This window comes from Ailuropoda melanoleuca, chromosome 14 (genome assembly GCF_002007445.2).
Source record: "Ailuropoda melanoleuca isolate Jingjing chromosome 14, ASM200744v2, whole genome shotgun sequence".
Classification (NCBI taxonomy): Eukaryota; Metazoa; Chordata; class Mammalia; order Carnivora; family Ursidae; genus Ailuropoda; species Ailuropoda melanoleuca.
This window is the reverse complement of record NC_048231.1, coordinates 49,096,410-49,110,338: the sequence shown is the minus strand read 5'-3', so window position 1 is coordinate 49,110,338 and position 13,929 is coordinate 49,096,410.

The following is a 13,929-nucleotide window of genomic DNA, read 5'->3' as shown; positions in this document are numbered from 1 at the left end:
CAAAGATACAGACGTAGTAAAGAGAAGGGCCATATGCACCCCAATGTTCATAGCTGCATTGTCCACAATAGTTAAATTCTGGAAGGAGCCGAGATGCCCTTCAACAGATGACTGGATTAAGAAGATGTGGTCCATATATACAATGGAATATTACTCAGCTATCAGAAAGAACGAGTTCTCAACATTTGCTGCAACATGGACGGCACTGGAGGAGATAATGCTAAGTGAAATAAGTCAAGCAGAGAAAGACAATTATCATATGGTTTCTCTCATCTATGGAACATAAGAACTAGGAAGATCGGTAGGGGAAGAAAGGGATAAAGAAAGGGGGGTAATCAGAAGGGGGAATGAAGTATGAGAGACTATGGACTCTGAGAAACAAACTGAGGGCTTCAGAGGGGAGGGGGGTGGGGGAATGGGATAGGCTGGTGATGGGTGGTAAGGAGGGCACGTATTGCATGGTGCACTGGGTGTTATACGCAGCTAACGAAGCATCGAACTTTACATCAGAAACCAGGGATGTACTGTATGGTGAATACCATAATATAATAAAAAAATATTAAAAAAAATAAAGACAGCTTGTTGGTTAAAGATGTTTTATAATAAATACCGTATCTTTTTGAAAAGTGAGTGGCTACTCCATAAGCTGTTGTGTTGGTAATTTCAGATTTTCACATGTCAGTCCTTTTGGAGAGGAGCCATTCCTCTAATGGGGCACAGCTTTGAACTACATAAGCAAAGGGCTCTGGCAGAGCATGAACGGAGGTCTCTAACATTTCTCCCCAGGCAGGACATCCCCGCTGGCCTCCTCAAGGAGACAGGTACGCATCCTTTTGTACTCCTGTCTTCCCGCCTGTCCCTCCACACGGGGCGCCCTGGCAGAGATGTGCTCCTGGGGCCTAAAGGATCAATGACAGTAGTCACAGGTCCTACTCTGCTGGAAGGGGTTCAGCTTCAGTCTGGACCTCCATGCACCTGTGCAGTGAGCTAGTTACTTCACCACCAGGCACAGTCATGGCCCTTGGAGGCGCTTCAGGCTACACAGTCTGCATGAACGCTGACCTGTGCAAAGGCTTGAATGTGGTCATTTCTGTTATTCATATTAATCAGGGGAGCTGCCTTATAAATAATTCAAAGTTGTTACAATCCACAAATCTTTTTCACATTGCCTGCTTGCAGTAAGCTCTCCACAAATGTTTATTGAATGACTGCATACATTAACATACAAATGAATATTTTGCAATAGGTTCTGGTATTCGTATTTGCACATCTGTCTGTTGAATGTTCTGAGGATTTGCAGCAGCCCTCACAAAATGATGAGGCACACTAACAAAATAGATCCCAGAGACCAGGAAAACCAGAGGGTGCCATGGTCCCCCTGCTCTTCACTCGGTGGCAGGGAAAGGGCCATCACCTTGGCTGATACAAGCCTCTAGCATGAAACCTGTCCAGCCTAGAGCCTTGAGGCTCCCGTCACACACCATGCTTGACTTGGGGGGTAAAACACCTATTCTGGGTTTCTATCTGACAGCATGACCAGAAGATGTTCACGCCCTAATTCCTAGATTGCATGACCATGTCTTAGCAAAAGGACTTTGCAGATTTCATTAAGGTTACAGAGCTTAGCCTAGGGAGATTATCCTGAATGGTCTGGGTGGGCCCAACTGAATCACTCAAGCCCTTGGAAGCAGAGAACTTTCTCTGGCTGGAGTCAGAGAGATGAGGCAGAAGGAGGAGCTGGAGAAGTCACATCAAGAGAAGGATTCCGTATGTCCTTGCTGGTTTCAGGAGGGAAGGACAGTGAGACAGGAATGCAGGTGGGCCCTGGATGACAACCTGCGAGGAAACGGGAAATCTGGCCCTAGAACCACTAGGACCTGAATTCTGCCAACAAACTCAATGAGCTTGAGAGAGGAGTCTTCCCAGAGCCTCCAGAAAGGTCTGCAGCCCTGCTGACATCTTGATTTGGGCCCATGAGATCCTCGGCAGAGAACCAGCCAAGCTATCCCTTGGCCCAACTTCTGACTGAGGGAAACGGAATCATAAGTGGGTGTTGATTTAGGGCATTGGGTTTGTGCTAATTCGTTACTACAGCAGCACATGAGTGAGGGAGCACTGCCTGCAGCTCTTGGGACCCCCTTTTCCTCCGCTGAATGGAAGGGGTTGGGCTAGGTCTCTGACACCTCTCCCAGCTCGTGAGTTCTAGGATCCACAATCAAAAATTGATTGGGTTGATAAAAATACTGGTATTCTGGGAAGTAAGGCTGTGGACTCCCCGACAGGGTTCAGAGAGGGACTTTCCAGCTGCACACCACACTTACAACCTTTTTGTGTTTGGTTCCTTTTCTGGAAATAGGAATAGCCACATGGCCACACATGGACTTGAGGATGAAGCGGAAAAACGTGTGGACAGCACCTGGCTCCTGGCGTGTGTCGTTTTAAGAGTCCTGTCATGGAGAGTTGGGTGGCCCAGACAAATGCAAGGGTGCATCTCAGCCACCTTCCAGTTTCTGTCCTCTTGTGCCTACGATGTGGGCCAGAACTCACAGGATGAGACAATAACCAGGACTTATTTTGGTTCTGAGGAGCCTGACCAGCTTGCAGAGCTGCTGGAAGCAACAACATTTACTCTTTCCTTTTCAGTCCAGCAGCTGGCCGGGATCCTGGGCCAGCTTGCCCACCAGTGATGGAGCCCACAGAATGGGGCAGTGCCCTTCTGCTGGGGCCAGGAGCCCAACTTGTCCTTTCCAGGTATTAGGGGTTCAGCTGGCCCAGTTCCATGGCCACTATTGGCTTCGGTTAGGAGGTTGGAATCATTATTTCTGACATTTAGGATAGTTCTAGAACTTTTTGGGCTCTCTGGTATGTATGTTTCCTGGGATTTGCCATCTTGAATTCAGAAAGCTTACTGCTCCAAGGAGATGCATTTTTCAGGGGATTCTTTGATTTTCTGCAGGTGGAGTTTACCGTATTTGATCTGTCTTGTTGACATCCCCTCTGGTAGTAGGTCAGTCATTTCCTCAGGGTAACAGGAGCCCGAGCACAGGGATGGAAACACACAATAGGTTCTCACAGACCTGTTTCCACCACTCCTGGCCCTCTCTGCAGGGCTCACTGATGTTTGTGAGGTCCTGCTTCCCGGGCTCCTTCTGGAAGCAGCCAGAACCAGAACCCAACTAATGAAGAAATCCACATTATTTCCTTCACTCTGGGATAGATGTGACTAAGGACCAACAAACACCACCAATTGCCATCTAGATGGGCCCACCTTTGGAAATGGTAGCAAGGAGCCCTTTATTCACATGTGAGTTGGGGAATATCTTTTCTTCAGTAAAGTCTTGACCTTTAAAATGGCATCTATATATCCATTAGGTACATAGGTTGGAATTTTGGCTTTGGAATAGCTGAAGGACTTTTCCTTAATTAGGTCACCTTCTTACTGGGCCCAGTGGGGTTTAAAATGCAAGAATAGTTCAGAGAAGAGTTGAGTTGAATGAGACACATGGGATTAGCAGGCTCTTTGCAGACTCAAAGCCAAGCAGTGTGGTCAAATGGTGGCACCTGACAGCTGTGTGACTTTGGGAAAGTTACTTAACCTTTCTGTGCATATAAGGGCTGTTAGGAAGGGAAAAGGAATTTAAATATGTATTTATGTAAAGCATTTAGAACTTTGCTTGGCCCATGAAAGTATTAACTGTTCGTGTAGAGTCTTAACATGGGCTTTGTGCTGACCAGATATTGCCGATCCCCTGAGCCAATCCTCTTCATGTGAACAAACCAGCACGACCCTATGGGGGGGCAGGGCTGAAGAACACTGAGATTAACTTTCTCACCTGACGTTTTCCTTGCCTGCCACTGTGGCCCAAAAAGTCTCTGTCATGCAGAACGGTTGGAACTGGCTAGCAGAGGAATTCTGCAAAGCAGGTGAGGCAACTACTGCCTTCTTTCTCATGTACCAGGATTGCTATTCCAGATGGGCAAACCTAAAGAAAAACAGTTTCTGGTACTCAGTTAAAAAAATTATGTCAATAGCTTTATTGGCTCAAGATCAGCAAGAGAAAAAAGAGGAAAAAAAGCTCTGCCTTTCAACAGAGCAATCAAAAATGCTGAACATGTCTTCCCCCCGCAAGACTTATTTATGGCTTTCTTTTCAGAATTCCTTCCTTTGGTGGTTAAGACATGCACGAGGTCTTTGAAGTGGGCTAGACATGTTTTCTGCATGTGTGAGCAGCTGTTTGCCTCTCTGCAGGGCTGGTTCAGATGAACCATTTTTCCTTACAATTTCCAGTCATTGACAGAGGGATTTTGCCCAGGACTTTGCACAGGATTTGGTCACGGTGGACAGCAATTTCATAGGTGGATCCCTAGCTTCACTGAGAACAACGATCTGCAAATTCTCCTTGCAGGCAACATTTTTGCCAAGGTTTGTAACCCTGGGGGGTGGCACGGCACTGGGACAGCAGACTCGGGATCCATCTGTCCTTCTTTCTGCTTTTCCCACACGGCTTCCAAGTCAGAAGCTGCTTCATGGCTATTATACATAGAAGCAAGCAGAGCCCACTGTGTGACAGAGTATGTCAATATAACTGGGACCCTCTTCCTGTTAGTTTTGAGATCCAAATGCCAGCATATTCCTCAGAGATTATGTTCTGATTATGATTATGTGTTGGTTCTAGCTGATTTAACCGTGATCTTTCCAGTCTCTGCTTCTCTTCTCAAAGCAAAATCTATGATTCTGTGATTACATGTTGATTAAATGCGATAATACATGAAGTGAGCATGACCAACACATGAGAAGCGCTCCATAATCTTGATTGTATGACTATCATTATTGCCTGTCTCTTTACCCAAGGATTTCAGAGAAATAAAGCCTCAAAGAGAGCCTCCATTATCCGCCAATACCACACCCTCTCTCAGTACTCCTCCTTTCCCCAGGCTTGCCAATATTCCTAACACTCTCCTGTCTCAAAAACCCAAGGTCCCGTGGTTCTGCATTCACTGTGGCTACTCTACTTTCTCTCTTCTTCCTTACAAAGTCAATATCCAAGAAATTTACTTTGACTCTCGACTTTTCCTCAGTTTTCCTTCATCCTTTGACCCTCTGCTCCCAGGCTATGGCACCAATAGCCGCTGAAATCATTGCTTCCTCCCACTGCCGTATGCAGGGTTCTCTGGCCCGTTGTGTCCATTGGCTGCTCTGAGTCATTGGATTCTGTGACTCTGCATGTCCCTGGCAGTATCTGGAGGAGTGGCCAACTGGCCAGAGGGTTATTTCAGGAACACAGGAAATGTGGCAGTGCATTAAGCAACTGAATTGTTCATTTAATTTTAATTATTTAAAATTTAAATTTAAAAGCAGATACTTGATTCAGTTATTGAGAAAGTTTTTAAAAGATTTACTTATTTGAGAGAGAAAGAGAGCACATGTGCGAGCCGGGGGAGGGGCAGAGGGAGACGGAGAGTCCTAAGTAGACTCCCTGTTGAGTGGGGAGGCTAATCCAGGACTCGATCCCAAGACCCCGAGATCATGACCTGAGCCAAACCAAGAGTTAGATACCCAACCAGCTGAGCCACCCAGGTGTCCCTTGAAAAACTTTTAAGTATGATCGGAACAACTTGGGCCTGTGAATATAGTTTTCTCAACGGTAAATTTTATGAGATCTAAATACAGTTTAAGCTTTGCTGATGAAAATTTAGCATCTGAATTGAGATGTGCTGTAAGTTTCTGAGATCTGGTTTGAAACAAAGAACATAAAGTCTCTGGGGAGCCTGGGTGGCTCAGTTGGTTAAGCACCTATCTTCTACTCAGGTCATGATCTCAAGGTCCTGGGATCGAGGCCCATGTCCGGCACCCTGCTCGGCAGTGAGCCTGCTTTTCTCTCTGCCTACCGCTACCCATGCTTGTGTTCTCTTTCTCTCTCTCTGTCAAATAAATAAATAAAATCTTTAAAAGAATCTCTCAGTACTTTTTATATTAATTACATTTTGAAATCATACTATTTTGGCTAAAGGGGGTTAAACAAAATCTGTTACCAAAGTTGGTTTCACCCGCTTTGATTTTCTTTACAGTGTGGGTGCAGGAACACTGTGTCTTGCACTTATCTTGGTGGTATGGCCCTGCTGTGGGTCACAGCCTCCTGGAAACCCTTTCCTCCTTCGGCTTCTGAGCTCCAGCCTCTCCTCTTTCCTCTGACCTCTTTCCTGAGAGTGCTGATAGTCCCCACAGCCACTCCTGAATGTCGGCACTTCCCAGAGTTCTGTCCCTTATCCTGTTCTCTTGTTACACAATACATTCTTGCAGAGTGACTCCCCTGCCCTTTGCTTGAGTGTGTACAACCTGTAACATTTGCAGGAGCCTCTCTGTGGGATGACTCCAGCAGAATGTCTTTCAATATCTCAAACTCCACCTGCTCCAGTTCATCCCACCTTCTGGCCTCTGAATCGTGACCTTCTTCCTTGATGTCCCCCCCTGTGAATTGTGCCCTTAACCATTTGTGCTAGAAACCAGGGCCAGGCTGGAGCCCTCCCTTTTCCTCAGGGTCATTACTATCAGATACTGAATCCCACAACTTCTTTTTACTGAATGAGCTTCCTCCTTCCTCTTCTGGCCTGCACCAGGCCTGGCCAAGCTCTGGCCTCCCTGTCTTGGCTCCCTTCACTTTTCCAGTCTCCAGATGTAGCCAGGGCAAGCTATCTAAAACACAACCCAACAGCATCGCCGGATTAACACCCTCCACTGGTCCCAACTTATTAGAAAAATTCTGAAATGCCTTTTTTTTTCTCGACCATGCCAATTCATTTTTTAAAGTTAGGGTATAATCGACACATTGCATTGTATTACTTTCAGGTGTACGACATAATGATCTGGTCTTTGTATACATTGTAAAATGATCACCACAATAAGTCTAGTTTCCTTCCATCACCATAGTTACACATTTTGCTGTTTTTGTTGTGATGAGATCTACTCTCTTAGCAACTTTCAAGTATACAATAGAGTATGGTTAACTATAATCACCATGCCGTACATCACATTTCCAAGGCTTACTTATTTTAAAAATGAAAATTTAGACCTTTTGGCCATCTTGACCTAGAATGCTTTCCAGTGTGTCAGCTACCTAGCACAAAATCTGAAGAGGGACATAGGAGAATAGAGAGGTACAAGGTACACACCAAATTTTGTCCCCATTCCTCAGGGCAGTATAAAAGCCTTTAGTCTACCTCTCCCTTCATATCTGCCAGACCCTCCTGCACCTGCTCCTAGGTCCCTCTGTGCCAACAGGTGGCCCTAAGTGCCAGGCTGTTCCATGCTTTGCCTGACGAGTTTCCTCTGCCCAGAGATCTCCAAACCCACCTATCTACCTGGTAAGACAGATGCAGCTCTTCTCCAGTGTCTTACTGATGTGTCCCCCATCAGGGGATAGAACATTGTCCTTTTGGGTCCCTTCAAACCACTGGAGACTTCTGTCCTGCTTCCTGATTATTACCATGACTTATCAACTTGGCCACAAATGACCTCATATGAAGATGAATGTCCCAATCATGGCCAGATGACAATGGATCTCATTCAGAAACTCAATTGTCCCAGAAGTCCTTGTTAGCTCTCTGAGGGGTGGTATCTGATGAGCTGGGACTCATGTTTGCCCATGGCCTTCTCCTCTCCTGCTCTGTGAGGTAACTCTCCTGGCCCCCTGCCAATCAGGGACCATCAAGGAAGGGGTGGCCTGGAAGCGGTACAGGGAATAAGAGGTGCATGGTCTGCAGAGAATTTTAAAAGGATGATAAAATTGGCCAGAAGTCCATCTATCATCTCGTACTAGCAACTCTAAACAGTGGCAGAAATAGACTATTCCTTCTCACCAGGGTAGCCCTCTCCTACTGTAGCCCCTCCCCTACTTAAAGCACTGGGTGTTATACACAATGAATCATGGAACAGTACATCAAAAACTAATGAAGTACTGTATGGTGACTAACATAACATAATAAAAGAAAAATAAAGCATTTGTCATTTTGACTTATCCTGCTCCCTTGTAATTTCTGGTTTACTTCACTTCTCTGTATCATCCATATATATATATATATATATGTTTTTTTTGTCAGCATTGTTTTTTGCTGTTGCTTAAACTTTTTTTCATTCAAATATAATGAATATATAGTGTTATATTAGTTTCAGGTGTGCAATATAACGATTTAACAATTTTATACATTACTCAGTGCTCATTTAGATAAGTGTACTCTTAATCCCCTTCGCCTTTTTCACCCATCTCCCCATCCACCTCCCCTCTGGTGACCACCAGTTGTTATTTATATTGAAGAGACTGTTTTTTGTTTGTCTTTGTTTTGTTCCTTAAATTCCACATATGAGTGAAATCGTATGGTACTTGTATATCTCTAACTTTTTTCACTTAGCATTATACCCTCTAGATCCATTCATGTTGTTGCAAATGGCAAGATTTCCTTTTTTATGGCTGAGTAATATTCCATCACACACACACACACACACACACACACACACACACACCCCTTATGTCCTTTATCCATGTATCTATAGATGGACAGTTGGGTTACTTCCATATCTTGGCTGCTATAAATAATATTGCAATAAATACAGGAGTGCATATCTTTTAAATTAGTGCTTTCATTTCCTTTGGGTAAATACCCCGTAGTGAATACTGGATCATGTAGTATTTCTATTTTTAAGTTTTTGAGGAACCTCCATACTGTTTTCCACAGTGGCTGCACCAGTTTGCATTCCCACCAACAATGCATGAAGGTTCCTTTTTCTCCACATTCTCACCAACACTTGCTGATTCTTGTATTTTTTATTTTAGCCATTCTGACAGCCATGAGGTAGTATCTCGTTGTGGTCTTGATTTGCGTTTCCCTGATGATTAGTGATATTGAGCATCTCTTCATGTATCTGTTGACCATCTGTATGTCTTCTTCAGGAAAATGTTTGTTCATGTCTTCTGCCCATTTTTAATTGGATTTTTTTTTGACGTTGAGTTTATAAGTTCCTTATATATTTTGGATAGTAACCCCTTATCAAATATATGATTTACAATATCTTCTCCCATTTGGTGGGTTGTCTTTTGTTTTGTTGATGGTTTCCTTCACTATGCAAAAGCTTTTTATTTTGGTGTAGTCCCAATAGTTTAATTTTGCTTTTGTTTCCCTTGCCAAGGGACACATATTTAGAAAAATATTTACTAGGGCTGATGTCAAAGAGATTGCTGCCTATGTTTTCTTCTAGGAATCTTATGGTTTTGCACCTTGCATTTAGGTCTTTAATCCATTTTGAGTTTATTTTTGTGTATGATGTAAGAAAGTGATCTAGTTTCATTCTTTTGCTTGTGGCTTCCAGTTTTCCCAACACTATTTTTTGAAGAAACTGCCTTTTTCTCATTGTATATTCTTGCTATCTTTCTTGGAGATTAACTGACCATAAAAATGTGGGTTTATTTCTGGGCTCTCTGTTCTGCTCCAACGATCTTTGTGCCCATTTTTCTGCCAGTACCACACTGTTCTGGTTACTATAACTTTGTAGTATATCTTGAAATCCAGACCGTATTTTTTCAGGATAGAGGCTGAGTTCTGTATTTACTGTTTTTCAAGGTTAGAATAGAGTCTACAACAAAGGAAGTGTGAAAAAGTTACTGAATTGATAAATCAATGGATTTCCTCAATTTACCAGAATATCCTTTGGCAGGAAATCCTTTGTCCAAAAAGCAAGTGGTAAGAAGACAAATTCATAATAGGGATTTATTTAAAATAATCTTGTAAAGTATATTCTAAGCTTATTAGAGATCCAGCCGGTAATTTATACCTAGCTTTCATTTTTATGGTATTGGAAAGGAATTACTGCATACGGAATATAAATTTGAAGCCCTTCAAAATCTTAGACCAATAATGGAAAATGTGATTAATTATTTCATTCATCACTATTTGTTGTTTAGCATGTGCTAGGCCTGTGTTATAAAGCAGCAAAATGGACCAATATATTTTATTGAAATTTTCAACAATGACAGTAAAATTGATCTGGTGAATATAGAACTTACAAGAAAGCTCAGTTAACCAGATGGGGGATTTTGCAAGGATTTCCTGGGATAATGTGACATATTCCCCCAGTACAGTGATACTCCAGCTTCATTCATTCATTATGAGGGCTTGGACACATCAATCAACTAACAGAAATAAAAACCACCACACTCTCTGGCAATCTATTGATTTCTGGGTCCTTTTGTTATTCATAACAGAGATCAGAAAGTTTTTACCCATCTGGACAGATCTTATTCATCGTTGTGTGTGTGTCGTATATATGCACAGAAGAAAGACTTGCCAGGTTTCATCAATCAGAGACTTTAAGGACCATATGAGGTGTCTTGTCTTCTTTTTAGGGAAGGACCTGGTGTGTGCTGCCTTGATCTGAGCCTGAGATGGCCCTGCATTAGCACAGAGTGGGATGGATCACCATTCAACTTGCGTGGATTAACTACGGAGGGGTCAGTAGTTACTGTGGTTTAATATATATATCATATATATTAATATATAGTATATAAATTATATATATATATTTTAAAGGGGGGGTAGGGGCAGAGGAAGAGCAAGAATCCTAAGTAGGCTGCACGCCCAGTGCGGAGTCTAACACAGGTCTCTATCTCACAACCCTGAGGTCATGACCTAAGCTGAAATCAAGAGACAGACACTTAACTGACTGAGATACCCAGGTGCCCCGGTTTAATAATTTAAAGCCATACTTTGGATTAGTAGAAGGCGATTTGCTTTGAAAGCCTGTCCACAGTTTGCAGATGAGTGACAAGATGTGAATCTCAGTATGTCAATTGTATCAGTGTATTTTGGGGTAAGATTTGCTGCCTGAGCAAGAAATAAGGGTATTTTACTCATGATTACATGTCTCTAAAAAGTTTCAGGCAAACTTGTGTGAAATAGGACACAGTAGAAAATATTAAAGAAGTCTTTTCAAAATAGGCTTTGACATACAGATTGGACGTTAATATAAGTCTGGGGTCAGCTTTCTTGGAATCAGGTTTTCCTTTTGGGCTCTATCTATGTGATGTGAACTACAGATAGACTAGCAAGTGTCTGAAGTCAGGTCAAACCACTTACAGGGGTAGATGGAGTGAAAATATATACAGCTGGCCAGGGGAGAAATTAGTGTGGGACTTGGAAGGAGTGAAGTATTGACAATTTTTATGCTCAGTGGGTCACAGCAGGGCAGGCACCATAGTGTGGACGGAGCCCCAAGTCCCTGACCTGCTGGCTGACCTTGCGGGATGGGGCAGCCATCAGATCTGTACAGCTCTGCCTTCCCCTGCACCTCCTTGTCTGTCTCCAATTCATTCTGCAGGTCACCCACGTCATCACGGCTGGAGGAGGCAGGGAGAGACAGACACCATTCTCATCTGTTGCTGGTCTCCCCCACTTCTGTCCTTCTTCCGGTCCTGGGGGTTGGCCTGTTGACTTCTGGCCCATTGCACACCAGGCCCAGAGGTAGCCAACTCGCCCGGACACCTCATCTCCCTCTTATGATGGCAGAAGGGCTATCCCCTGCAATAAAACCCATATTCCACACCACCTAAGGTGGTCTGCTACTCCGATTGCACTCTGGCTGAAACATGTGTTAGTTCCCTGTTTCTGAGAAGAGAAGGACTTGGAAGAAGAAGGTGGCCACTCTCCTCCATCCCAAAGATGACTGAACGGAAGTGTCACTCTGGGACAGAGGAAGTCATGACGTTAAACCTCGGCTGCAGTCCCTGGGAGACTTGGGTGGAGTCTGCTTTGGCGAACTTTGGAAATAGGAGGGCTCTTTGCTCTTTCTGCAAGTGTGCCATTGCTGGAAGGCAGAAGAATTAAAGCTTCCCAGTGGCTCCTGAGGGGACAGGGCTGCGGTCCAAGAGCAGGGACCAAGGGGGTCAGAGGCCCCAATTCCAGCCCCAGCCCCATCTACCACTGCAGGTGGTTTGACCTCTGGCAGCTTGTTTAGTTTCTCTACCACCAAGGGAGGGATCAAATTATTGGGGATATAACAATTCCGATGTAGTTGGCTGTTTAAATGATTAAGCAACCCAATTTTTTGTTTAAATACCCTGCAATCCATAGTGTTACATAAGTGTTATTTTTATTGGTGTGTCCACTAAAATAGTAAATTGGATTCGTATTGCTCTATCTCTAACAATGCTGTGGAAGGAAAGAAATCAATGAGTTGAAATTCAAACTATCCTCAAAACAACTCATGAAAGCAATGCCTTTGTCAGCTGGTGACACTGTGACAGGTCTGGTAGGCATGCCCCTGTCCCCCTCCCAGCCAGGCCAGACCCAGGTAGCCACTAGACCGTGTACCAACAGGAATCTGCAGAAACCAGCAGGCAGGATGAATGTAAATAGATCCTTGTGTAGGCAGGACAGATCTCCACCACCTTAAAGTCCCAGACATTATTCCCTCACTGTCTGTCCCCACTCCTATGGCAGAAAGAATGGGATTTGTGATTTTTACATCTCTTAAAAAATTTAAAGACCAAACTCAACCAGGCTCCTGCCTGGAAATTTCTACCAGGATATATTTCTCAAAGACTCATTCTCATTGCATTACCATTTCAAAATAGCTGAATTCATAAGCAACTACTGCGCAGTCTTGAACTCATCTCATTTTGGAGGTGTTCTGGGAAAAGTTTGACATTTAATAGGGGGTAGCTGTGATTGGAAGACTTTAGGTCAGCACCCTGGAGCATGGAATTGTTTTGGTGACTGTTTTGCAGACAGGGTCTAGTAAAAATCATTCATCTTAAAGGCCCATCTGTCTGGGGCAGGAACAATTTTCACCTGTGAGGGTAGGCACAATGATGTCCCAGCTGGCACGACAGTCACAGAACGAGCTGGTTTACAAAATGCTGGATTGGGGGAGAGAGAGAGAGGACACACAGGGTGAGGGCGATGGCTCCAAAGGCTTCAGGGGGTTGGAGGAGAGGCTGGGGCCCTGGCGAGATGCCCCTGGAAGTGGGTCAGGAGGTGAGGGAGGTTGCTGGCTTGGACCCATCCCATGGGGTTCAGCTGGCACCCACCCTCTCAGAACCAGAGTCCATGGGCCCACACAAGGGCTCTGATGTAGTTGCGGCCACTCTTCCCATGGTCGGGGAGGAGTTTCGACAGGTGGGGGCTAGGGTGGTGGAGGGTCAGGCAGGTGGATGCCCTTGACTGCCTGGGGGGTGGGGTGCTGTGGGGAGATGGGGCCCTAGAGGAAGCACCATTCTCCCTTTCTGTCCAGGGCTGCCCTGCTGAGAAGTTCCTCAGAAACATCTAAATCTAGGTGAGCCTGAGGCAGAAAGTCTGAAGACCTCCTATACTTTGCTGGTAGTAGGGTCGTAGTAAATATTTACCATCAGATTTGTTTACTCCCCTCTGAGGACAGTCCTCTTTCACCCCCATGCCATTCTCATGGATTTTAGTTTACTTGTAACAAAAATGCAGGTGGTCACCAGGTTTCGCTGGTTATTTCCAGTAACTCAAGGCACGTTTCACTTAACAATTTTAAAAATAAGTTCTCAAGGTCGGTTTAGAGGACTTTCATCCTAAAATGCACAATATAATGAAATGAAATTGCTCAAACTACTGCGAATGTATGTGAACAGAGTCTAAGATGGTGAAAAGGAGCTGGAATGTCTCCCTTTTCCCCACCCGACCCCCAATGTTAATTGTCAACCCACTGCCCTCTGTACAGAGTGGTCCCACAGAGCATGGGTATAGAGAAGGACGAAGGGAGAGGAGGATAACAGGGAGGAAGAAAGGAAAGAGGCAACAAGGAAGAGGGGAAGAAGAAATAGATGACAACACAGAGGGGTAGGGGAGAACAGGTGGGGAGGGGACAAATATGGGTCAGCGCGGCAGAGGCTACAGACAGGGTTCTTGAATGTTTTC